General features: G+C 40.0%; 1 protein-coding gene across 2 annotated transcripts in view; it reads right to left on the bottom strand.

The window, feature by feature from the left end:
* fam53c (family with sequence similarity 53 member C) overlaps nucleotides 1-27,492 on the bottom strand; it is a 106,364-nt gene that overhangs the window by 76,519 nt on the left and 2,353 nt on the right. The gene's annotated exons all lie outside the window — the stretch shown is intronic.

A 27,492-nucleotide genomic window follows, 5' to 3' on the forward strand; every position in this document is an offset into this window, starting at 1 on the left:
CACCCAGCTCAGGATTATCCTCTAAGGTGCCCACACTCTTCCCAGACAGGTTGAGCCCATAATGTGGACACCTGGATGGAATCCAGAAAATTAGAACTGTATGTACCAGTCTTAGAAACAAAGCATAATCTTCCCATTCGATAAATGAAGAAAAAGCACTTGGGCATGAAATTGCAAAAATTTGCTCATATTAATGTTACAATGAAAACTAAAAATATTATACACCAAAGGTTACCAAACATTGCAGCAAATCTCTGCCAGAAATCTAGAAATCTCATCATACACTATAAAAGGAGAAAGCATAAACATTAAGAATGATGATTAAGCCTAATAAACTGAATGATAAATAGAAGAGGATACATTCAAAGAGAAGGAAAGTGTACAGTTGGCACAAAGGGGAATTGACACAGCAACATGCAGAACGAGGCAATCTGAACCGTCAAATCAATCCAGTTCTTGTAGCGCAATCCAATCAGCCCCGTTTATCCATTTCTTACCCAAATAACGATTTGATCTGCATTCACCAAATTCTGCCAGTTTACTCTGGATCATGACCATTCATCAAAAAAAATCCTTACAGTACTACTGAATCTTTTAATCAAACACTAATTTTATGTCCTTAAAAGGGATGTTTCTCTCTACTTATCCTCTTGTAAATTTGTAAAGATCTTATCCAACACCATCAAATTTCCATTCAAAGAACAAGACCATATTCTCTAATCATGAATGCAACAGAAATGTCTCCCTCTTCAAACCATCCTAATAAACCTTACCTGTACTCTGTGGAGCTTTCACACCAATGCAAAGTGTGATATCCAGATCTAGATATAACATTCAAGTTGAGGCCCAACCAGCATTTTATGAACATTCAATATCAATTATTTAATCTCATGATTCCAATTAAACCCCTGCTATACTGAAATGGAACTATTTCAAGGGGTGTTGCTTATGAGCTATCCATTTTAGCATAATTTTTTTGAAAGGAGTCAAATAGTTTTGCATAAAGGAAAATGCAAGATAATGGTGAGTTTTCAATTATCACTTTACCAGTTAATTTGAGCAAAACATGATAGAGAAATAATGAGCAGGTAATTCAGCTCCTTGTGTCTTCTCTGTATCGTGAAGTTCAGAATTAGGCTTTCCATTTATCTTCTATTTCTTGTGCCTATCATATTGCACTTAAAGATTATTGACTGCTCTCCAATATACTCAGCAACTGAATTTCCATAGTCCTTGTTGGTGGAAAAATTCCAAAGGCTCTGTGTCCTGTGTGAAGAATCTCCTCTCCCATCTGCACCTCACTTTCAAGACTAGGACACTGGATTCTAAATACTCAAGCCAGATGAAACATCCTCTCTACATCTACCCTGCTAAACCCTCTAAAAATGTCTACATTTCATTGATGTGAAGTAGTCTTTTAAACTCAAAACAGTATAGACTAAGTCTGATTAGTTTCCCTACCACAAACCTGCCAGTCCAGTAGACCTTTCTACTTGTGCACTCAAATTCTTTTGCAATAAAAGCCAAAAGGTTTGCCTTCCTCATTGCTTGCTGTGTCTGCATCTTAACTCTAGTGATTCATGCACAAGGACACCCACACCCTTCTGTGCAACATTTAAAAATATCCCTCTCTATTTTACTTTCAGATTGAATGGCTTCACTTTTTCCCCACATTATACTCCATCTGTGGTCTTTAGCATCAACATATTCCATCTGCCATGCCTTTCCCCATTCACTTGGCCTGTCTACGTTCCTTTGAAATCTCTCTGCATTCTCTTCCCTGCCCACATTGTCAGCCTGCATCTGAAAATTTGAACATAATTGTACCTGATCCACTCATCCAAAATATTGATCTAGATTACAAATAACAGGGCATCAAAAACAGATCCTTGTAGAACCCCTCTAGTCAAAGACACCATATCAAAAATGATCCTTTTAATCCGGCTGTCTTATCAATGTTAAACAATCCTCGTCACATTTGTATATAACATGCAAAAAAATCATTCAGTGGATAGTTATAGAGCAAAACACAAATGCCAGCCCTTCAGCCCATCAAGTTCATGCTGAACATGGTGCCCACTCAGCTAGCCCCAATTTCCTGCATTCAGCTCATATCCCTCCAACTCCACCCCTCCATACACATATATTAGCACTTTTTAAAATGTTACTATCATACCTGTCTCAAACTTTTCTTCTGGCAGCTTGTTCCATATACTCACCAGCCGTGAAAAACAATTGCTCCTCAGGTCTATTTTAAATCTTTCCTCACTCACCCTAAACCAATGTGCCTAGACTTGGACTCCCCTGCCCTGGGAAAATGACTTACCACCCATCTTATATATGACTCAATGGTTATATAGATCCCAATGGTTTGCTTCATCACCATGTCAGTGCTTAAAAAAATGTCCTCCGCACTGGAAGCACTTTATATTGAGGAGGCAATTCAGCCCATTTGCCTCATTTACCTAAGAGTATAATGCCACAGCAGATGGGGCTCGCCAGCCATAGTTGGCAGATTATCAAGAAGGAAAACTCTGATCTCATACCTCTGCTGCCTTGCAGCTCTACCCACTCATGGGGAAGGCTTCTGGAATAAACCCACAGGAAAAATCCAGAGCTGTAATCCCTAAAGCAGTCCTACATTGAGTTCAACGCTGACTGGCAACTCGTGATGTCTCTGCCATTCCTCTGAATTCATCAACTGCATGGAGAGGGGGAGCCTGCTGTATGGGCAACAGCTTGCTCTCCATATCATATTGTCCTGGCTTGCATACACAGAGATGGCTAGGATGCAACATCCATGGTCGACCCCAACCAATGGACTCCTCAATAATGCCACACAAAATAAAGAAAATCATATTTTAATTGCTAATGTAGCCAAATATCTTATTTGAGCAGACCTTATCTGAAATTCCAAAATCCGAATACCTTCAAATTCCAATTTTTTTTTTTGACTGCTGACATGTCTAAATGGAAAATTCCACAGGACAGTAGGAAGATTCCCAGGTGATGCGCAGGTCACTACATACCACAAGTAACTCTGAGAAGTGACCTCACATATGTAATGAACAGAAGTTAATGAAAAATAGAAAAACTCTGCATAAAGCGAAAAATGAAGATCTCGATCGTGTATTGAAAGAATGGATTTGTCAGTATCAGAGTGAACATATGCCACGATCATGAAACAAGCAAAGATCACAACCAACTGAAAATTAAAGGCAATTGTTGTCCATGTTCTTTACACTTACTGTGTACGTTGCATGGTAAAACTGTCAGTAACTACTGAAACTATTTCTGGGTCCATTACTACTACTATTTACTACTGCAAAATTGAAATTTTAAAAGTACCCAAGTGTTGAGGATTCTTGTAGTCAAAATTCTTAGACAACGATATTTTTCTGACTAATCATTATTAACTTACACAAACTTTTACTGGTATTGCAATTCAAGGGATAGCACACATTTCTATACACATGGAAACAATCACAAGAGTCAGATATGATTGCTAGCTTATTGTTCCTCAAGTCATGATTACTGTGAGAACCATTAAAACAAATTGTTACAGTGAAACATGAAGAATTTTTTAAAATGAAAGCATACACTGGGTTATATCACCCAATTTCAATCAATGCTGCTTTCCAGTCAGCTTCAAAATGAATACAACCTTAGGCAATCTTCAGGAATTGACAACCACTTGACTCCATCCAGTTTTATGAGTTCTCAAGCGCCTAATGAAAGCAATGAAAGACCAGGTACATTCCATGGAACACCTCTGGTGGCTTGTGATATTGTCCACCCTTCCTGCAACTTACACAGGAGCTTCAGTGTGTTCCCAGAGGCAGAGTGTCAAGATGCCAATACCAACCCAAATGCTCCTTCACTTCTGAATAGTCATAGACAGTTATTTTGAGCAGCTGGTGGGAATGTTACATTTTATAAAACATGCTCTGAGAACATACTGAAATCTTTTCCACTGTTGATCTAGTAACCCGTTCCTTTGACAAGGCTTGGAATAGAGTGGCTATTTTGAGAGTTTGGTGTTGGGCATGTGAATGACTTGGCCTGTCCAATGTACAGTAGTTAAGTGAATGCAATTACATCCTTAATACTGAAGAAACTTTGCTTGTCCATCCAATGAATTTAAAGCATTTCCCAGTGCTCTGTGATGTCTGCTATAGACAGTCCAGATCATGAGAGTATTTTGGAAAGCAGAAATCATAGGTAGACAATGTTTTGTGCTATATCTGAAGTCTTGATATTCACATACACTTTACCTCTAAAGATCAAACCCTTTGCTGGTCTTTTGATGGCAATAATGAATTTCTTCATCAAGACATCATTTTGCCAAAAGGTGGCTCATGAGGTATGGAAAGTGGCCCACATTTTCCAGGGTCTTACCATGAATTTTTACTGTAAGTGGGCAGTGTGGTGCAATCGGTCAGTTGAGGATTCTGTCTTGCAGATATTGTTTATTTTGTATTTTTTTAGTAGAACTTTAACGATGGTTTAGAACTCAGCCTCTTAACATGTTGTAACAGAAATATCATCTGCATACTGAGGCCCAATTACGCAGTTTGGATAACCTTGATTTAAAGTGCAGTTACCTTTGGTCGGACAGCTTCCCTTTGGTTCTGACGATTAACTCCAACCCTGCACTGCAACAAGGATACAGAAATGTACTGGGTAATAACTTAGCTTGTATGACACCAGTCTTCACCGAGAATGGGTCTGTTGTGAACCCACTGGCGAGCCTCACCACTTACATGACAATGCAAGCATAAATTTCTATGACAGCCAAGTATTGAGGAAGGTGATCCACAAACCTGTTCAACTGATGGAGGTACGGGTTTTTGAGAGATCAAAACCATCACAATAGAGACAATTTACGCATGCTATTTGATTTGAGCATCAGAATTTTGTACGCGACTAAATAACTATACACAGCATTTTAATAATTTAAGCTTCATGTTATGTTATTCCTTACATGAGTCATACTCTTAGCCTTTGAGTGGTGGGGTGGAGCTAAGTCTCTACCCGGGGGGGGAGAGGGGCTTCTTCCCTCGGCTAGCCTGCAGGTCACCCTTGGGCAAGGTTTAGCAACTGCCTAGTTTCTCTCCCACCGGCGCCTCCCCAATCAGGGTCACGAAGCATGGGAGCAGGTGGTGGAAGGCTGTATGAGAAGCTGATGTTCATCACAAGTCCTGGTTAGGCAACCACTGAAGCCAGGCAGACAATCTTTGAAGAGTATTGATAATAGCTGGGATCACCTGTCTTGTAAAGACACTGCTCAAAAGGCAATGGCAAACTACTTCTGCTGAAAAATTTGCCAGGAACTATCACGGTCAAAGACTATGATCACCTAAGCCATATGACATAGCACATAATGAAGATGATAACTCTCATCTTGAATGATCAGTTTTAAATCAGAATGTTACCCCAGCCTCTTGTATTCATACTCACATTGAAACAGATGAAATAATATTCAAAACATCCATGTTATTGGAGATGCATGGGTCAGATATTAGCTCAACAAAACGACTGATTTTAGAACAGTACAGCATAGGAACAAGCTCACGGCTTTAAAGCATCTGGTTACAACATATGCAATTGTCAGAATCACAATTATCATCACTGACGTCATGAAATTTGTTGCTCTGTGGCAGCAGTACAGTTCAATATACAAGAAAGGTTATTAAAAATAAATAATGTAAAGCGAGAGCAAAATAATGAGGTAGTGTTCACAGACTGTTGAGAAATCTGATGGTAGACAGGAAGAAGCTGTTCCTAAAACGTTGAATGGGCATCTTCAGGCTGCTGTACCTCCTCCCTGATGGTAGTAATGAGAAGAGGGCATGTCCTGGATGGCGAGGGTCCTTAAAGATGAATTTCACCTTGAGACACTGCCTTCTGAATATGTCCGCGATGCCCATGGTGGAGCTGGCTGTGTCGACAAACTTTGGCAGCTTTTTTTTGACCTGTGCATTAGAGCCTCCATACCAGTTGGTGATGCAATCGATCTCCACCATACATCTGTAGCAATTTTCTGGAGTCTTTGGTGATGTACCAAATCTCCTCTGCAGTTGCTATGCCTTCTTTGTGATTCATAAACATATTGGGCTCAGGATAGATCATCTGAAAGGGAGACACCTAGGAACAATGTGTTTTCCCAAACTCACCTCCCTGAAGTCCACAATCAATTACTCAATCTTACTGGCGTTGAGTGCAAGGTTGTCATTGCAACACTACTCAACTATCTCACTCCTGTATGCCTCATCACCATCTGTTCTGTTAAAGGTGAATTTACAGACGGTGTTTGAGCCGTACCTAGACATGCAGTCACAAGTGTAGTGAATACATTCTATGAGAATAGAACACATCATTGAGGTGTGCCTGTGCACACTGTCAGCAAAAAGGGTATGTTATTTCCAATCTGCAATGTATGTGGTCCAATGAGGAAGTCAAGGATTCACTTGCAAAGGGAGGTACAACGATCCTGGCTTTGGAGCTTGTTGATTAGTACTAAGGGGATGATGCTGAAGAACTAAGCAGTAATCAATAAACAGCATGATGTAGATTGTCCAGGTCACACTACATGATACAATTTAATTCAAAAGGTAGTTTTAAGATTCAAGTTTGGTAATCATATACAGTGAAAAGTGTTATTTGCATTAACAACCAACACACCCAAGGGTGACCTGGGGACAGCCTGCAAGAGTCGTCACACATTCCAGTGCCAAAATAGCATGCCCACAACACTTGGCAAATCAGAACACAACAAGCAACAAAACAATAACAAAGCAAGCCCTGTTCCTCCCTGCCACCCACACCACAGTCCTCTAACTGCAACAGTCCGTATTCATGGGGCTCCAGCCTCCAGTGGACTCCCTGACAACGGGCCTTTGATAACCCCTGCAAGCTCAGATGCACAAACCCGGGGCTCCGGGCAACGAGCTTCGACTTCCAGACTTCCAATTCAACCCTCGGACCTTGATCAGCATTGCCCACAGAATCTACCAATCACAGAAAATCCGGCCTCAAACTCTAGACTCGCGATGACAGGACCCTGAACACTAGGCCTTGAACTCTGGTCTCACCAATTTGCAAACTCGGTGTCAATGGACCACATTCCTCCTGCCTGCAACTCATTGACCATAGCAGAGCCACCAGCCTTCATCCACACTGGTCCGTCAGCCGGACATCCTGGCCCAATCAGTGAATGCCCCGTGTCCGCATCACTGTCCTTGTCATCTTAAAACCCTAGCCTGACCCCTAACTCCCATCTCTGTCCCCGGCATATTATGGGTAAAATGAATTTGTAAGAAGGGTTACAAAACTTTCTTCTTCAAAAAGATAGTTAGTCTCCTTTCACTTAGTCATTCACCTGGGTATGAACAAATTAACTCAATGACAGGAAAGGAATGGAGGGTTATAGGCTGAGTGCAAATTGGTGGGACTAGGTGAGAGTAAGAGTTCGGCACGAACTAGGAGGGCCGAGATGGCCTGTTTCCATGCTGTAATTGTTATATGGTTATATAGTTATTGTCCTGCAGCAAGAAATTGACCTGCAAGGTTCAGGAGCTGAGAGAAAATAGAGTGCTGTTTACCTTATGGATCTAATACCCATAACAGATAGCTTCTATTAATGGGAATGACCGGGCAGCCTAGGCTTGTACCTGCTGAAATTTAGACACACACAAGGTACACTGATTGAACCACACAAATAGACTTGGCAGGATGAATATGGAAAGAATGTTTAGTCTTGTAGTAGAATCTAAAATTAAGGGACTTTTAGTATGGATGGAGAAATTAAATTCAGACAAGTTTAAGATGTTGCACTTTGGGAAGTTAAATGTAAGAGGAAAGTACAAAGTAAACGGCAAGACCCTTTACTTTGGTTCATCATGGAGGGATCATGGTGTGCATGCCCATTGCTCTCCAAAACTGGAAACAAGTAGACAGTCTGGTAAAGAAGGTGTATGACATGCTTGCTTTCATCCGTTGGGCTAATAAATCTTCAAGTTGGCAAGTCAGACTACAGCAATACAAACCTTTGGTCAGGTTACATTTGGAGTATTGTGTGCAGTTCTGGATGCCATATTACAGTAAAGATGCAGAGGCTTTGGGGAGAGGTGCCTGGATTACAGACTAGTATCTATCAGAAGGGAGAAAAAAAAGTTGGTATGTTTTCTCTGAAGTGCTGGAGGCTAAGGGGTAGCCTGATAAAAAGTATATAAAATTACGAGAACCACTGATGTAGAGTAGGTAGTCAGAATCCTTTTGCCAGGCTGAAGCTGCCAAACATTGGCAGCCAGAGCTTTAATGGCACAAGGGGGAAAAGTTTCAAGACAATTTACAAGGCAAGTTTTTCTTTACATTCAGAGTGGTGGATGAGGGGAACATGCTGCAAGAGGAGGTGAAAGTAGTAGATAAGATAGCAACATTTAAAAGGCACATAAACAGGAAGAACAGAGGGATATATGCAAGGTGCAGACAGATTGGATTAGTATAAATTGCAATCATGGTTGGCTCAGACATCACAGGGTGATGGGTCTGTTCCACTGCTTTATATTTTCTGATTAAAAATACATTTAAGATTAAGATGAAGTGAAATTTTCTCTCTTAGAGAGATGCAAGTCTTTGAAATGGTCTTTTTTTTGGAAGAGTTGCAGAAGCAAAGTCGCTGATTTTTTTGAAAAGCAGAGGTGGACAAATACATGATAAACAAGGAGGTGAAGGGCTACCAGGGTAGAAGGGATTATAGATTTGAGATTTAAGTTAGATCAGGCATGATATCATTAAATAGATGAGGTTAAAGGGTCAAAATGTCCTACTCCCACTCTTAAAATGTAACTTCATATGACTTTTTGAATAAAGTACACAGATATAAACAAAAGCTACTCTAAAGCATGAGCTCAGCATAAATCACTTGAAATATTTAATAGGCACACACTCCATAATCTTCCAGGTCATTGTCACACAAAGCTACTTGAGCAGTTGTCATCTGCTAAACTGCCAAGCTGTAAAAGTGGTCTGGGCGATGACCTCTCAAACAGTTACTGCTCAAAGAAATATGTGTATTTATTTATTTTTTTTTAAATCAGCCACCCCAGGTCAGTGAGGAAGGTTCCTTCAGTCAGTTAATTAATAATTTGAGGGAGATCGATAGCTATACCATATGCTGCCAAGACCTTACTATAGATCAAAATATCTACCCTGGTCAGGAAGACTACTTCCTTGGAAATTTTCAATAAAGAATTGGTGAATAGATCAAAATAAATTAGTAATGAGGCTAAAATATATAGATCAAGCTTCAAAAAAAAAAAAAAATTGAGGTATTTAAACATATAATACAAGATTGTTAATGAAATGAATTTACATTTAAATCAATACAACTTCACAAATGAAACAAGCTTTCGAGTTAGTGGCAAAACAGATGACAATTTGCTTCAGAAAAGGTTTGCAAGGTGATCAAAAAGCCACTCGAACAAAGGGTAAATCCCTGAATCTCCCAGACTACCCATTTCTGATTTTTAAAAACTGCTTGTTTTTTTGTAATTCCTTCACAAAAGAAGTTCAAAGCTTGGTATATTACACAAAAGTACATTTCACCATCACTACAACTGTAGCAAGCTATATAAAAGTGTTGAAACCCAGAGCTGACTCCAGTGACAGCACCCTTCCCCTTCCTCTCCTCTGAAAAAGGAAGACAAAGACACAATATGTTACTCTGCCAAAACATAGATGAACTACCATTTCAAACTTGGACAGATGTGTATAATCTACAATACCATGCTGATCCCCGAGTTACACCCAACTACATGGCTGAAGGTGACGATATAACCTTTGCACTTTTATCTTGCAAAGATTAAAGGAAAATAGGGACAGAAAAAATAAAGTCATACTTTGAAGATAAAATGGAAGCATCTGATCTTATGCTAATGTCTGAAGGCGCCTCTGAACTGTAATGGAAATCCAAGAGCATTAAACAGGTGGAACACAGCATAGGGTAACGCATTGTCACGCACTTCGGTCCATAGATTAAAAGCATAGACTGGTTTTGAAATGGGCAGAGAATTCAGAAATCAAAGGTGCAATGGGACTTGTGAGTCCTAGTGCAGCATTAGCTAAAGGTTAACTTGCAGGTTGAGCTAGTAGCAAGGAAGGCAAAGGCAATGATAGCCTTCATTTCAAGAGGATGAGAATATAACAAGTACGTAATGCTGAGGCTGAAGGCACTGATCAGACCACATATGGAGTATTGTGAACAGTTTTGGGCCGCAGATGTAAAGAGCCCAGAGAGGGTTTACAAAAATTATCCTGGGGATGGAAGGGTTAAAATAGGAGCATTTGACAGCTCTGAATCTGTTTATAATCACTGGAGTTTAAAGGGAGGAGGGAAAGATCTCATTGAAATGTACTGAATATTGAAAGGCCTGGAAAGAGTGGACGTAGAGAGGATGAATCCTATATTGGCAGAGACCAGGAACAGAGGGCACAGCCTCTGAATAAAAAGGAGGTCCATTTAGAACTGGGATAAGGAGGAACTTCTTGAGCCATAGGGTTATAAATATGCGCAATTCGTTGCCACAAATGGCTGTGGAGGCCAAGTCATCAGGTACATTTAAAACGGAGAGTAATAGGTTAGTAAAGGTGTCAAAGGCTACAGGGAGAAGGCAGATGAAAAGGGTTGAGAGAAAATAATACTGTAAATCGTCTATGGTCAAAGAGCAGAACAGATTTGATGGGCCAAATGGCCTAATTCTATCCCTATGATTTATTACAATATATTTACAGTATTAAATTTTGATTGAAATTTCTACATAATCCAGAAATAGTGGCGAGATAGTACAAATATGAAAAAGCCTCCAGAGGTAGCTACTATTTGCTTTCACAGACATGTTTCTCAGGCAAAACAAAGTCACAATGTAAGACTTTATAGGAAACCAGCCAATACAAAAATGTTAAACAGATTAACATGATTCACAACAGTCAAATAATAGGCATTCACATTCAGCTGCATGGGGCTTCTTAATTAAATTGTGAACTGTTTGTCAAAAGATACAAGGACTGTTAATTCTACTTCTGATCTAACCTTGTTCATGAAGGTGCTCGTGGTGTGGAATTTATGGTGCAGTAGACACCTTAATGCACAGTATTGGTTGTATAGCCATAGTCATGACCATACTTGAATATTATAAACATTGCTGCTGCTGACAGAGCCAAACGAGAACTCTTACAGCCCAGGATACCCAAGAGGCCACCTGGAGATCTGCACCACATGCTTCTTAAACTAGTCATTAAAATAACAAAATGACAACCATAATTTTGAATCTTTTCATTCACCAGACCATCTAGTTGGGGAAAACGCTGAATGATTTGGTGGGGGTATACTCATCCATAAGCATCTTTATAAAGTCTGTGAAACCATGGCATATTTATTCAGCCCTCTTATGAGTCCTCAGACCTGGCCCAGTCCACCAATACGAAGCAGTCCTGTAGCCGTTCCTCTCCCTGCTGTGACTACCTCTTTGTTGTCCTTGCCTTTGGTGCCTTGCTCCTCAGTCTCTTTCTGTACTCAGGTAGGACATTCAGATGGTCAGATTTCCCAAAATGTGATCAAGCAATAGAATGGTAGGCATTCTTGAAGGTAGCATAGCGGTGGTCAAGTGTGTTGGATTCTCTGGTGCTGCAGGTGATGTGCTGATGGTCGCTGGCCAGAGATTTTTTTTCAAGCTAGCCTGGCTGAAGTCCATAGCAAAAATGAGAAAAGCATCAGGGTAGGCTGTTTTTGTTTGTTAATCATGGCACTCAATCTGCTAAATGCTAGTCTGGTATGTAAACTGCAGTCATGGTAAAGAACTCTCTCGGTAAGTAGAATAGTTGGCATGTAATCATTAAATGATTCCCTAGTACATAAACCTTTGCTACAATTTCATTTACCTGGGTAGCAACAGGAGTATTGCAAAGTTATATTTACGTACACTTTACCTACAAAATACAGTATTTTTATGTTGACTTTTGCCACACTCACGCCATTGTCTTCATGATAAATTCTTATATCCACTTTATAAACTAATTACACAACTACATTCTCCATTAAGTAATGTCAATGTTTTCAATAGGTTAATTAGGGTTCAATAAGTACATTTAATATCAGAGAAATGTATAGAATGTACATCTAGAAATTATTTTTGTTTTCAGCATGAATTTCGCAAAGCAAATGCATTGCCTAACTCTGCTGCTTTCTAAATCTCTGTATCCTTCATATAATTATAATAAATTTGTATACAAGCCAGCTGAGACATGAATTGTGACTACTCATTAACTATTTGCTACCTTCAAAACTCTGCCTTAACCTCAACTTTACATAATACTAAAACTCTCACATGCAGAGCCTTAGAAAATTAATTTCAAGTAAAACCAAAGGGTGCACAGAACTATTATATGCAGACAGAGCAAAAACCCAGTTTCCATTTTGTGGTACCTTGTATTCGTACTTATAAGATATTGTTAGGAAAAAAAAAGGACAAAACTGAAACTAACTTTACAACTACAATTCAAACACTGCACATCAGAATATATTGCAAAATATTCTATTACATTATTGCACTATAATCAATGTGAACGTCATGAGCATTCTACAGTACAGTGAAAATCAATAAAGTTCCCACCACATGACTGATAATGGTTATCAAGGAGGTAATTTGCAGATGATAGCAGTAAGAAAATAGAACCGGTCAAAGATAATCTTTTGGGGCAAATGGAAAGTACCTACTACTCAGCGGGTATTTTATTTGCAGTACCAGACAAGTTACGAGAGACAAATCAGAGGACAATATTGGATTATTACTGTTCTTCAGAGTACAAAGATGATTGAAAAGAAAAGAACATTAACTTCTTACCTACCAAGCAATTTTAAACTTTATGTGGCAGAGGAGATGATCCAATAAGCTGAGAACTCAAACCATTAATAGAATATATGTAGACATATATATTAAGAAAGTTCTAGGAAAGAAGGATGAAAGAGAATTGTTCCAGTACTCAAGATTACCAATCTTAATTTGAGGTAAGCAAAAAATATTTTACCAATTTGATCACTGAAAGGAAAAGGGACCAGGATAATACAGAGAAGTTGTCAATTTGCAAAGCACTGTGGTATTGTTCAGAATATTTTCTATCACATTTTTTCCAAGTCACAATAGGCAAATACACTCCCTGTATCATCATCATAGGATTCTTCAGGCTCAAGACACTATTATATAGACATGTGCCTAAGATAGGGCTCTCATATCTGCTGAAGAGCAGTGCCAATGTTTGCACAGTCTCACCTGCAAAACGGCAAACTTTGCAGTATTAACAGTGTCTAGATTCAAGATTATTTATCACTTGCACATCAAAACATAGTGAAATGCCAATAACAGAACCTCAAACTCCAGTGTCACCGATTTGTGAACCAGGAGGGTCATTGGACCTCATTCCTCCTGCCCGCACAGAACTCTGACTCCAGAACCAGCTAACAACTCACTGACCACAGGGGAGCCACCAGCCTTCACTCACGCTAGCCTGTCAGCCATACCTTCCAACCCGGTCCGTGAATGTCTCACATCCACATCGCTGGTCTTCAAGTGTGGAGCAAAGACCTAAAACTCCAGCCTATCCTCCAACTCCCTCAAATCCCTGTCACTAAAATCCTAACCTAACTCCCTAATTCCCCTCTCTGTCCCAAAAACCATCTTCCCAAAACCCAAAATGAAACATTAAAAAATAGCTAAAACCGATCACAGCTCAGTGCCATCTTGTGAGTCTATGCATCTATTTGTGCCTCTAACTGACTTTTATCACCCCCATATCTGGTGTTTGCTTTGTTTCTATTTTTGGAGGTCTTTGCTGAGTTAATAGTTCAACTGACATCAGTCCTCCTGAGTAGTTGCCTCCTGGTTCTTGCATTTGATATCAGTACAGGTGAGGACATCCAATTAATCCTTTACTGTGGCTAATTTTCTGCAGAGGAAGAAAAGTCTTTGGGAACTCAGCCATTGCTCAGTGATTATGACTGAACTATTATGTAGTCATTTGCCTGAACAGCCTGCAAATTCTTGGGATCTGTGCAGGATCCAGGACATCAGAATGTAATTTGATTCTTCCAAAATATGGTCAGAGTATGCTACAGTGCATTTGGAAGTTATTTCTAATCTATTCAAGAGACTAGAGAACATGGTTTAGAATCATAGAGCACTGATGTCACATGCTTTGAATACACTGGATTTTGTGTGCTCAGTCTGTTATTTAATCACAACTCATTTGTGAGCCGTGGCAGTTTTCCTAATGTGTAAGTTGACATCTGCTTCAATAAAATGTTATTGATGATAGTGAACCAAAAAGTCTTTAAATTTGGTATCTACCACCAAAAACATAGCCAATATTATCAATGAAAGCAGGGGTTCACTCACATCTGGTGCCTTCACACTGCTTTTTGCCAGGAAAAAGCGAGGCAAAAACCCAGCACACGTGGAAAATGCGTCACTGTTCTATGAAGGGAAAGGAATAAATCTCTGATGAAGACTGAATGCATTTTGTTTTGGCTCTAAGTCCTGAGACTGAATATTTTCCGTTTGACCCCATGTGAGGGTAGGTTTGTTCTGTAACTGTCCCAAAAGACGCATTCAATGAAGAGGACAACTAAGATCCTAAAAAAGGTTGGAGGATCAATGTTGTTTAACTCTGCTATATACACTCAAATGGGTCCAAGGCTGAGCCATCACATTGAATGATATTTTTCACACCTACATGGAAAGACTTGATCCTATTGAGAAGCTTTGGAGGATAGCTGATCTCTTCCAACAGTTGGAACAATTCCTTTTTATGTGCAAGTTCAAAGGTCTTAACAAGATCTATGAAGGCAATGCATAGCCACTTTCTTCATTACTTGCTTTTCCTCCTGGAGAACAGTGGTTTACCATTCTGTTCAGAAGTTACACAACTCACTGCAAATGCCCTCTCCAGAGGGGCAGTTTACAAAGGGAACACATACAAAAGGCTTTCCAGTGATGCTTAGAAGGGAAATGCTGCAGTAATTATTGCAGTAACTCCTGTCACCTTTGCTCTTTTAAAAATGTGACCATAATTGTAACCCTGTATCTTCACAGCACAAGGAATTGCATGTTCCATCCAGCACATATAAACAGGCCTGTCAAGATGTTCCAGTAGAGATGTTTGATGGCATCACATTGGATTCCATCCTCTCCAGGAAACGGCCTACTTGCTGGGTCATCGTAAACACAAAATAATCTGCAGATGCTGTTGTCAAAGGAACACTCTCAATGCGCTGGAGGAACTCAGCAGGTCAGTCAGCATCAGTTGAAAAGATTAGTCGACATTTCGGGCCGAAACCCTTCGTCAGGACTGAAGGAAGAACTTTGGGGAGAGTTTGAAGAATGTTGGTAGTTGAAAAAACAATAATTTGAAAGACAAAGGGGTGGGGGAGGGGAAGCAGGGAGGTGATTGGCAGGAGAACAATGCGCAGTAGTAGAAGGAGGCGGAACTATGAGGGAGGTGGTGTGAAATAGGGATAGAGGAAGAGAGGGGGAGGGAATTACCAGAAGCTGGAGAATTCTACGTTCATACCAAGGGGCTGGAGACTACCTAGATGGTATACGAGGTGTTGCTTCTCCAACCTGAGTTCAGCCTCATCATGGTAGTAGAGGAGGCCATGTATGGACATATCTGAATGGGAATGGGAAGCAGAGTTGAAGTGGGTGGCTAGACCAGGTGAGGCAACACTTCACTTGCAAATCTGTTGGGGTCATCTATTGCATCTGGTGCTCCCGGTGCAGCCTCCTCTACATCGGTGAAACCCAATGCAGATTGGGGAACCGCTTCGTCGAGCACCTCCACTCCATCCGCCACAACAGACAGGATCTCCCGGTAGCCACTCACTTCAACTCTGCTTCCCATTCCCATTCAGATATGTCCATACATGGCCTCCTCTACTGCCATGATGAGTCTAAACTCAGGTTGGAGGAGCAACACCTCATATACCGTCTAGGTAGTCTCCAGCCCCTTGGTATGAACACAGAATTCTCCAATTTCCGGTAATTCCCTCCCCCTCCCTTCCTCTATCCCCATTTCACACCACCTCCCTCATAGTTCCGCTCCCTTCTACTACTGTGCATTGTTCTCCTGCCAATCACCTCCCTGCTTCCCCTCCCCCACCCCTTTGTCTTTCAAATTACTGTTTTTTTCAACTACCAGCATTCTTCAAACCCTCCCCAAAGTTCTTCCTTCAGTCCTGATGAAGGGTTTCGGCCCGAAACGTCGACTAATCTTTTCAACTGATGCTGACTGACCTGCTGAGTTCCTCCAGCGCATTGTGAGTGTTGCTGGGTCATCCATGGCTTTACTGAGCTCCAACTGCTGGTGCATTGTGGGGTTTCAATGTGGCTGGCTTGAGGAGCTGAAAACTCTTCTTCAGAGATGGGCCAAATGCCCCATTCTAGGCGTGGGTAAGTTCATAAAGCTGCAGTCAATAATCATTTTGCTATTTGTTCAGTGTTTCCAACTATTGTCTGGGGTAGCAACATTGTGTTGATTGAAATATCTTGTTGTTCTATTTTCTTTTATTGAGATACAGCACAGAATAGGCCCTTCCAGGCCTTCACGCCACGCTGCCCAAGAACCCCCAATTTAATCCCGACCTAATCACAGGACAATTTACAATGACCAACTAACCTACCAACTGGTATATCTTTGGACTGTGGGAGGAAACCAGAGCACCCTGAGGAAACCCACATGATTACAGGAAGAACGCATGAACTCCTTACAGACAGCGGCAGAAGGAGATGTATTTTACATAGACAACAGGAATTAGTGTGAAACTTAGGGGGAACGTCGACTCAGACCATGACCATAAAATTACAGTTAATAATAATGAAAGAAAAAATTAGAAATGATAGTCACAAAAACTAACCAATAGGTAAGCAGCTAGATATTGACAACAAATATCCTTGGACAGGGATTGGGGAATTGTGCCACAGGACAACTTACACATGGAGATTTGGCCTAAATGTGTAATATAAACAGGTAGAAAAATTGGGAAGTGGCTAGTACAACAACGTGCACAAAATTACATTCTATAGCATTTAGAAACTTTGATATGAAAAAAATCCTACTTTTTCCACTCTTGATTACCAAGGAATTGAATGACTTTAGTTGAAAACTACTGATCGTTTAACAGAATGGACTGCAGCCAAATCTGCACTGAGTAAACTTTCTCAGACTACTTAGAAGCATAAAAAGTACTTGGGTAGCACCAAGTGTTTTTAGGAATTTTTAAAAACTACAGCATTTTCCATAGTGGAATACTTAATAGTTTTACATTCTTGCCAACAGATTCTGTGGCATTGCTCAAAAGCAATGTGGATCAGAATTGTAATGTTTAGCTGCTAATCCAACCTATCCTTTTCAGGTCACTGTAAAGACCACCCCCCCCCCCCCCCCCCCCCCACACACACACACACAAAAGTGATCAAAATAAGTACCAAGCGCAAAGAATGAGCGTAGAAATATCTGAAAAAGATGCATCAGAATGTTAGAATTGTGTTCTGCACAGCCTGTGAGCAATACAAAACTTGTTTTCTCTGGGCCTTCAACTGCTCCACAAATATTCTTGATATCTCAGAACTTCTTGAAAATGAAGAGCAGGGAAACTAATAAATGTTCCTTTTTTATATATATTTTGCTAAGACTAAATAACTGGACTAGTGTGATGGACACCAAAACTTAAATATATAAATTGGAATCTGGCAGTCTAAACATTTACTTTGGCCACGTAAGTAACCAGGTAAAGTCAATAAAAAAATCTCAATGGTCTAATCTGGGCAAAGTTGCATTTAAATTCTTCAGGAAATTATTGTGCTTTGTAGATTGGAACTCACGGCTAAACTATAAAATAAGCAAAAAATGTTTTAACACTTTTTACTAATAATGAATTTATGAATCTTTTTGGAAAACAAAATTTCCACCAACCCATACAAGTGTATAACAATTGGTTACTGTGCATTTATTCCCAATCAAAACTCGCCTCCCTTGAGGTGCAACCCAGCTAAGGCACTGTCTTTATGAATCTACAATGGTTGCTAAAATGGTTTGGCCTACTAATCAATTACTTCTGGCCAAATTGAAAGTCTTGCAACATGAAGAATCAAATTGCTGACAACAGCGCACCTCTTCCTGGTGAACTTATTCCATTCTATGCCCATTCTGAGCAGAAGGGAATTGGAATAATACCACCCAAACCTATAGCAGTGATGCACTGGACCCACAGTCACCATTGCAGATGTAAGGTCAGTCTTCTGGAGTGTGAACCCACTGAAAAAACTCGGACTGGATAATGTCCTTGGCCATATGCTTAGATCCCATGCAGAAGAGCTGGAGGTGATGAGTGCAGATATACTAACATTCCCTACTTCAATGTGAGGTTCTGACCGGCATTAAAATGACCACTATTATCTTGACTGTTTTTAAAAAAACAGTAACACGCCATAAGGACCATCAGCCAGTAGCTCTGACACTCACTATCTTGAAGTGCTTTGTGAGGCTGATCATGGCAAGCATTAACTCTAGCTTCCCAGACAAGTTTGACCTATTGTAATCCAGCTACCACAGAAACAATTCTATGGCCCTATACTCATCTCTGGAGCATCTGAACTGTGAAGACACCCATGTCAAACTATTGTTTACTGAATACAGCATTGTCTTCAATACTATAGTTTCAAGCAAATTTGTCTCCAAACCCCTACGCCTGGGAATCAACCTCCCTTTGCAATTGGATCCTTGACTTCCCGATCAACAGACTATAATCATTAAGGGTAGGTACAACATTTCCACCATGATTATCCTCAACATTGGCGCCCCATGAAGCTGCATTCATCCCATACACTCGTGACTACGTGGCTAGATTCTGCCGTAATTCCATCTACAAATTTATAGACGATACACCGTTATGGGCCATATCTGAAATAACAATGAGTTGGAGTACATGAAGGAGATAGAGAGCCTAAAGAGATGGTGTCATGACAACAATCTATCCCTCAATGTCAGCAAACCAAAAGAGCTGGTCTTCAGGAAGGGGTGGGGAGAGTCAGCGCATATGCACATCCTGTTTACATGAATGGTGCAGAGTTTGAGAGGGCTGAGAGATTCAAATTCCAAGATCCTAAGTGCCTTGGTCCAACAATATGGGCACCATGGCCAAGAAAGCTCACTAGCCCCTCTACTTTCTCAAGAGGCTAAAGAAATTTGGCATGTTCCTTTTGACCTTCAACAATTTTTGTCAATGCACCATACATAGAACACGTCTTATTCAGATATATCATGGCTTGGAATGGCAACTGTTCTGCTTGTGACCACAAGAAACTGCAGAGCTGTGGACACAGCTCAACACATCACAGCAACTAACCTCCCCTGCATGGATTCTATGTATGTTTCTCGCTAGCTTGGTAAAGCAGCCAACATAATCAAAGCAGAAATGTCCTGAGGATAAGGGACTTCCATTACATGGATAAATTGAAAGCAAAATTTTTCACAAAAATCAAAAACAGAACATAGATGCTGGAAATCTAAAACAAAAATAGAAAATCTTGGAAATACTCAGATTTAGGTTCTCTGACCTGAAACGTTGACTTGGTTTCTCTTCCCAGAGATGCATCTATCTGCTGAGTACATCTAGTATATTGTTTTTGTTATAGCATTGTTCTTCAAGGGTTGAGAAGTAATTTTGTACAAGCATTCAGATAAGTAAGGCCCAGACAGAGCGAAAGAAGAGAAACTATACCTAGGCAAAACAACCCAAGGACCAGAAGACAGATTTTAAGCAACTGGCAGAAGAAACAGGGGTGATTCCAGGAAAATGTGTTTTTTTTTAACATGCAGAGTTGCCATGATCAGGAATGCATTGCCTTAAAGGGTGATGGAAACAGATTCAGTCTGAGCTTTCCAAAGCAAACAACAACTGCAGGGCATGTCGGAAAAACGCTGATGACCATACTGACCTGCTTGTCTCTAGGCACCTACGTTATTCCAGTGAAGCATAATGTAAGCTCAGTACCTCATCTTCCGAACTTAACCAGTTCTGGTGGAAGATAACCCAAAACAAAATTATTCACTTCTTCCTCATTCCAAAATGCTTCACAATTTCCATTTTCTTATTTCAGATTTCCAGCTTCTTCAGTCTTTTTAAGAGACAGACTAGATTAGTCTTGCTGCCAGACATTGCAAGACAATGAAATGAATGCTGGACCAATTCTCTGAGTGAGATGATTTTTGACACACTTGCTGAATTCCTATTCAATGCATCATATACACCATATGCCAGCTAATATGTAAACAACTATGAGTTAATAGGCAGGAAAGGTGAAAATATACAAAGCATTCTTTTGTTTCTGCAGCTGAAGTGCACCAATAGTATAATCAGAGTGATGTAAAATTCTAGCCACAATGTTTCCAATATTATTTTAAAATCTATTTACTGTGACACTTTTCTTCCCATCATCCCTCTACATTGAAAGTCAAATGTACACAGCTTGTTATTATTATTTTACAAGTGAAAAGAAAATTTAAAAACTCTATTCTCCCATCTACCAAGCTTCTGGACATAGACAAATGTCCAGAAAATCCTGGAGTCAGAAACAAAGCAATTATCTCACCATCAGCAAATCAATTTAGGTCAATTGCCACAGCATATCACTGAGAGTTGCCAGAACTAACCAAGAGATTCATTTAAACATATACCATTCAGGCTGCTTCCAAAGGCCACAGAAAAGGTAGAGTACATGTTGGTTCCTATATGGATCACAATGCCATGCATTTTGCCCCATCTCCATGGGTGCAGCTACAATTATGGGGTTGAGGGTGGAGGGGAAGGATAGCGTATAAGAAAGAAATGAGGCTAAAAGAAAAAGTACAAATGTTAATCTGATTTGGATGATTAAGCTATTCACCTTATGGACTCCTAACACCAATGGCAACTTTTAACAGAGCAATGCTTTAATCTTTATCCTTAAAAAATTACAAATATACACACTATTTAGGGTTAAGTTTTAGATTGGGGGAATGGTTATCTGGGCAGTAGATATGGGGAGAATGTTGAAAAGAGAAACATCACAAATAACAAGATTTTAAAACTATTGCAAGGGGTTTGCTCCAAATTGCACACTTTGATTACAGTATGCACTCTGTACAATAACCAATTTATCAAATACAGTAAAGGATCATAAAACAATCTTTAAAAAATCTGTCAATAATCTCCTGCATACACAGCCCAGTTCAGCACAAAGCAAGGTCCAACAGTCAACAGTATGTCAGTAATTACGTCTAATCTATCACACTGGATAGTCTATGCTTGCATCATTCCTGCCCTGAAATCCAAGCTTTGTGCTTCAGTCATCTAGATTGATTGCCAAAGTGCAAAGGCTGTGTGAACAAGTCCTAACGCTCAAGTTGTGCACTCACAAGCTTGTCTTGTAGTCATTAGGACAGCGCTGGAAGAAATACAATTCCCATGGAAATCAGTTGGCTCAATTGCAACTGAAGTTACTCCAGGAAAAAAAGATTAAGAATCTGGAAAACATCACAGCTCTATTTCACAATGACAGAGTTGGTTGGTTATGCCAGTGCTTGCACTTCAGAATCTATCATCAATGCATCTGTGGAATCTTGTAGTAGTCTTAGATTTAGAGACCATGTTGAAGTTTACAACAATATATCATCCAATATAAATTCTGGTCATACCACAACCAAGGCTTCTTCTATAAGGCACTGGGGTTCTAGCAGCGTGTGTTTATGAAAGCTTTAGATCTTTAAAACCCAATTAACATAAAGTAATTTTTCAAGATACAACAGAGGAATTGTTTATATAGGCAATGAAAAGATAGAAAATGCCAGTTCCAACTTGAGTACCACTCAAAATATTGGCCAGTCTTTGCCTTTCTCTTTCCAAAATTTGTAATTTAAATATGAGGTCTGATGAGTAATGTTGGTGAATTTAATTACTATGGTAGCAGCAGGTTATATTTCAATGCAATAGTGTTTTGCTTATACCAGAATTTTCTACACTCCCTTCTCCCAACCCCACCAACGCAAAACATATTTTCCAAACAAAATCTAATGAACTAAAGATTACTACTCACTTAATACTTTTCTAGTGACAATTTCCTCAATGAAATGGTCAATGTGTCACATGACTAGGATACATTGAGCCTAAACAAGATAACTATTATGACCTCATCAACCTTCAAATGAAGCAATTGGCTTAAAGTCATTTGTTGACAATATAACCATTGTTGGCAGAATCTTAGACTAGAGATGTACAGGAGTGAGATATACCAGCTAACTGAGTGGTGTCACAGCAACCACCTTGAACTCAACATCAGTAGGACCAAACAACTGATTGTGGACTTCTCGAAAGGGTAAGACGAGGGAACACACACAAGTCCTCATAGAGGGATCAGAAGTGGAAAGAGTGAGTAATTTCAAGTTCCTGGGTGTCAAAATCTCTGATGATCTAACCTAGACCCAACATATCAATGCAGCTACAAAGAAGGCACGACAGCAGCTATGTTTCATTAGGAATTTGAGGAGATTTGGTATGTCACCAAAAACACTCGCAAGTTTCTTCAGATGTACCGTGAAGGGCATTCTAACTGGCTGCATCACCATTGGTATGGTTGGGGGAGAAGGGAACCTGCACAGGATCCAAGTAAGCTGCAGAGTTGTAAAATCAGTCAGCTCCATCATGGGCATTATCCTCCGTAGTATCCAGAACGTCTTCAAGGAGTGATGCCTTAAAAAGGCGGTGACCAGCAGTAAGGACCCCCATCACTCACCACATGCCCTTCTCATTGCTACCATTAGGAAGGAGGTACAGAAGCCTGAAGGCATACACTCAACGATTCAGGAACAGGTTACTTTCCTCTGTCAAAGGATTTCTGGATAGACATTGAACCTATGAACACTTTCACTATTTTTTTAAATTTCTTTTTTGCACTACTTATTTAGTTTAATATATTTACTGCAATTCAGTTTTTTTTCCTCTGTTATCATTGTATTGCTGCTGCAAAGACAACAAACTTCACAATATATGCCACTGATCCTGATAAGAGTCTTGCATTATAGCCAGCTTCTGAGCACAATGAGGAATTCCCCAGGGGTGAGCTGAGAGATTAAACTTCCCTAGCTTACAGCCTTTGGTAAATCCCTCATTTGGGTCCAGTCTTGAAGAACAAAATACATAAAATTCAAGGATCTGGGGTGGGGGAAACCTAAAGGAAATGTTGCTTTAAATAAAATCAGATAACCATTATTTACAATATACATGCGTATTGACTCAAGTTATAATTCTTCAAAAAAGTAGCTTCTACTCCTGTTAAAAATAAATTTCAGCCTAAAAATCAACATTAAAGAAACTTTTATTTAATCATGATACATCACTTACAATGTACTTCTTAAGAAAAGAAAGTATTACCCCCCACCCAGCCAGCAAATTGAAGATGCCATTGGCAAGCTGCCATATTGAACCATTACAGCCCTTTGGTTAAGCATCTAACTTCAGTGTCAAAAATATACAAAGAACAGATATTGGAAATCTGAGATAAAAACGAAAACTTTGCTCTGTATACTCAGGAAGTCGAGCAGCGTTCATGAACAGAGAAAAATTAATGGTTCAGGATGATAACTAGGCCAAGTGAGAGGGATAGAGGGAAAGAGAAAGTCTGTAGAAGAACGCATCAGAATGGCCAGGTTGTTACGTAAGAAGAGTTTGGACAATTGCGATGTTCCTTCCGCTGCAGCTAAGTCTCCAGTAGAAACTTTACCTGAACAATAGCAAGCAGGTTTTTGGAAGCATGTATCACAAAATATCTCTGTAAATGACACCTCCCTTCATTGTGATGACCGATGAAGTAAGAAATAGCCAGACTGGTTTTGTCCTGATTTTTATGGCTTTAACCCAGCTAAGCAATTGTCCACATTGTCAGATTGATTCCAGTATTTTAAATAAATTGGAAAAGCATGGTCAAAGATGTAGCTAATTATGAGTTCAAGTCTCCAGTTCAGATGCTGTCCAATTTATCAACCATTGCTATATCCAGTGTTTTCAGCTGTGTCTTGGTTTTACATGAAGTGACCCAAACTGGCTGATGCCTGAGTTTTATAAATAGCAAAGACCTCAAGGAACTCAGGGCATCCGTATCATGACACTGTGATTTAACAGTTAGGACTGTTTTTTGGAATCCCAAGAATGTGGGCTCAATTCTGACATTGGGTGTTATGTACGCGGAGCTTGAATGATCTATCTATCGTCATGTGGGTTTCCTCTGAGCTCTCTTCTCGTACCCAAAAATGTGCTCGTCCATGAATTGGCCACAGTAAACTCAGAGTGTGATAAACGGCAGAAGAATCAGTGAGAACTAGTTGGGCGTGTGAGGAAGAATACTGAAGGACTACAGGGAAATAGGAAGCAGACAGATGGGATTGTTCCACTGTAAACTGTCATGAACCAATGGGCCAAATGGCCTTCTTTACAATAATAAGCAATCAACCACTTGGCCATTTGCGCTCAAGACCATTTCAGATGCTTCAGCCACATCTTTAGCACTCAGATGCTGAGCATGCAATTATTGAGAATGGGAATGTTCTTGGATCTTATTGGACAGTTAATTATAGCCCACTATTCACCAATTGATGAGACAGGGATGAAAAGCTTTGATCAGCATGAACAGGAAATGCTGGAAATGTGGCATTTGTGGAATGAGAAACAGTGCAGACCCTTTATCACTATTCCCATTTTCTGTTTCTGGTTTCTCCTTTAAAGTGTTCTTTCATCATAGACGCTACCTGACCTGCTGTGCTTCCAGCATTTTCTATTTCAGATTTATAGTACCTACAGTTTTTTTTTAAATGTCTTTGTTCTAATCCATTTATGTGGTATTGCTGAGCTCAGTTTTTCTTTCTGTATTCCAACATCAATTTTAGTGTGTCTGCTGCTTGCTCCTACCATCTTTTTCTGGACTTTTCACTGAACAACAATTGGTTTCTTTTGACTTCTTCGATAGAATGTGACACATGTCACATTATTAAATTAACAGTTCTGCTGTTGCTATGGGACGTTGCATCTCATGGTTACCCGGTTCTGAATCTATCCCATTTAGGACAATGGTACTGCCAAAAACAAGGAGTACTGTCCTTAGTGTAACAATTGGGCTGTCTCTACAACTCAACTGCATGGTGTATACTCCTCCCATTACTATCGTGGATAATGCTTCTGAAAAATGTAGATTGATAACAAGGTGGTAGATTTGTAATTTCTCTTCTCACCAGCTGCAACATACAGAGATTGGCAGTTTCTTGATTCAGGTAATCACAGATTTCTAGCATCCACAGTATTTTGCTTTTGAATTTATTTCATTCATGAGTTGCCCAGCATCACCAAACCACTCTGTAAAGTCTCTTAATCTCTGCCAATGCTACGTGTAGTGGTTCTTCCAAGTTATCCTAGTACAGTAAAACAGTAATTCATCTTCTCATACAGAGGGCAAGCAGCAGCTTTCCTTGCCTATGGTTGACCCGATGCCAAAGAAAACATTCAGGAATCCCACAGCAATTCGAGGCTGTGTTGCAATATCTTAAGGATCCTGACAGAAATATCTTAGTTAAACGTTCTGACTGTGCAAAACAGACCGCATCAGGAAAATACTCAATAAGCCTGCAGTTTGCAAACCAGTTCCCATGCATTCTCAAGGAGGGCTGCATGTAGCACTAAGCCAAGGACACAAATTAAGAGAACTCATTTCTGAAGGGAAAAAGCAGGCGGTAAAGGGCAACATAGCCAGGTCAAAATACCAATGGGTTGATTACAAGAGACCTTACATTTAGTAAGATCTCTCTGCACCGGAGATAGTTGTTCATGACATGCCTCACTGAAGCTTCTGTTAGCAAATTTCCAGGGGCCTTCCACCAACATTCATTTCTGCCGACTATCAGAAATATGAAGGTAGTTGATGAACTGTTGCACGTCAACATTTAGTAGAAAAAAATGATCACAGAACATTAATATATTACAACACATCATAAAAAGTCACCTTTGGATCTTTACTTTCACTAGTGTACATGAACAAACTAGAAAGTAGCAAGTGCTCATTAAGAAAGATTACTTCCTCTTCCAAATATGAAAAGCGCTTCAGTTTTCTTTCAGACTTGTTCCTTTTCTCATTTTTATTTAATCTTCAATGAAGAAAAGTTGTTGAGATCTTGATCAATGGATGCCTGGACTCTACAGGTAAACAGGCATCCAGTGGAGACATAATTTAAATATAAATCCCAGTATGTCAGAAATTACCCGATTGCAGGTACATTAAAATTGTTTCAGACTATTCTTAGTAAGAGTTATCAGTCACAAATTTCTGCCTGTATGTCCCAAGCCATGAACCACTATGACCTGGAAAAACAATGGCACCACCCCTTAAGTGTTCTCTCTGAAAGCAGACAGATCCAGATTTGGAAGCATAGCTCATTCCTTCAGTGCTGTCTTCAAACTCCCTACTCCACCGCAGCATAGAAGCACCTTAATTAAATTAAACAGCAGCAGCTGGCTTACTATCATCTTCTCAAGTCAAGCCTCATCTTTAAAAATGAATTAAAAATAAACATCTAACCAACAAATGAAGATGTCTCCTTCTCATACATCTTCCTTACAGGAGTATCTGCAAGAAAAGCTCCCACATTGTTTATTCCTTCTACTCCCTAGGTCGTTTGGGCAAGGAGACTAGAAATACAACATGCATACTATTTCCTGCCAAATGAAAGCACGTTAAATTTTAAACTCCAAATCATGCCACCATTTTATCTGACAAATTGTTTCTATCAGTCACCTCAAACAATATGAACCTGAACAATATAACTCCTTAAAGGAAGTGCATCAGTAAATTTCACGACATATGCCGGTGATATTAAACGTGATTCTGAAGTTTCCAGACACAGTATCAGCTAAGCGGGCAATACCTGTGGCACATAAGAAATAGAGAAATACCCTTTAATAAATAAATATTAGAATGAAGAGCAAAAGGATACAGTACTTAAAACTCAAGGCCCAGATGTGAAGTGGTGATAAATAAGAACTCAATTTCTAATGGTGCAACAAAGGGCAGAGGGGCCGGTAGCGATGGGACCGAGTGCTGGGGGTGCCAGGGAAGGACTGGGAGACAGAGGGAGTGGTCAAGAAAGAGGGAGAGGATGTGGGGTGGGGCAACAGAGGGTCAGAGGAGGAGGGAGCAACGAATCGGAAGGGGTCAATGAGGGTGACTGGAAAGGGACCAGAGAGCAGTGGGCTGTAACAGTAGGGGAGGGGCTGGTGGGAGTGACAGACACAGATGAGAAGGACAGAGGGGCCACAAAAGGTGGCCGTCGCAGAGAGCAGAGGGGCCGAGGAGGGGGCTGGGGGCC

The sequence above is a fragment of the Mobula birostris genome, chromosome 7, assembly GCF_030028105.1.
Source record: "Mobula birostris isolate sMobBir1 chromosome 7, sMobBir1.hap1, whole genome shotgun sequence".
Taxonomy (NCBI): Eukaryota; Metazoa; Chordata; class Chondrichthyes; order Myliobatiformes; family Myliobatidae; genus Mobula; species Mobula birostris.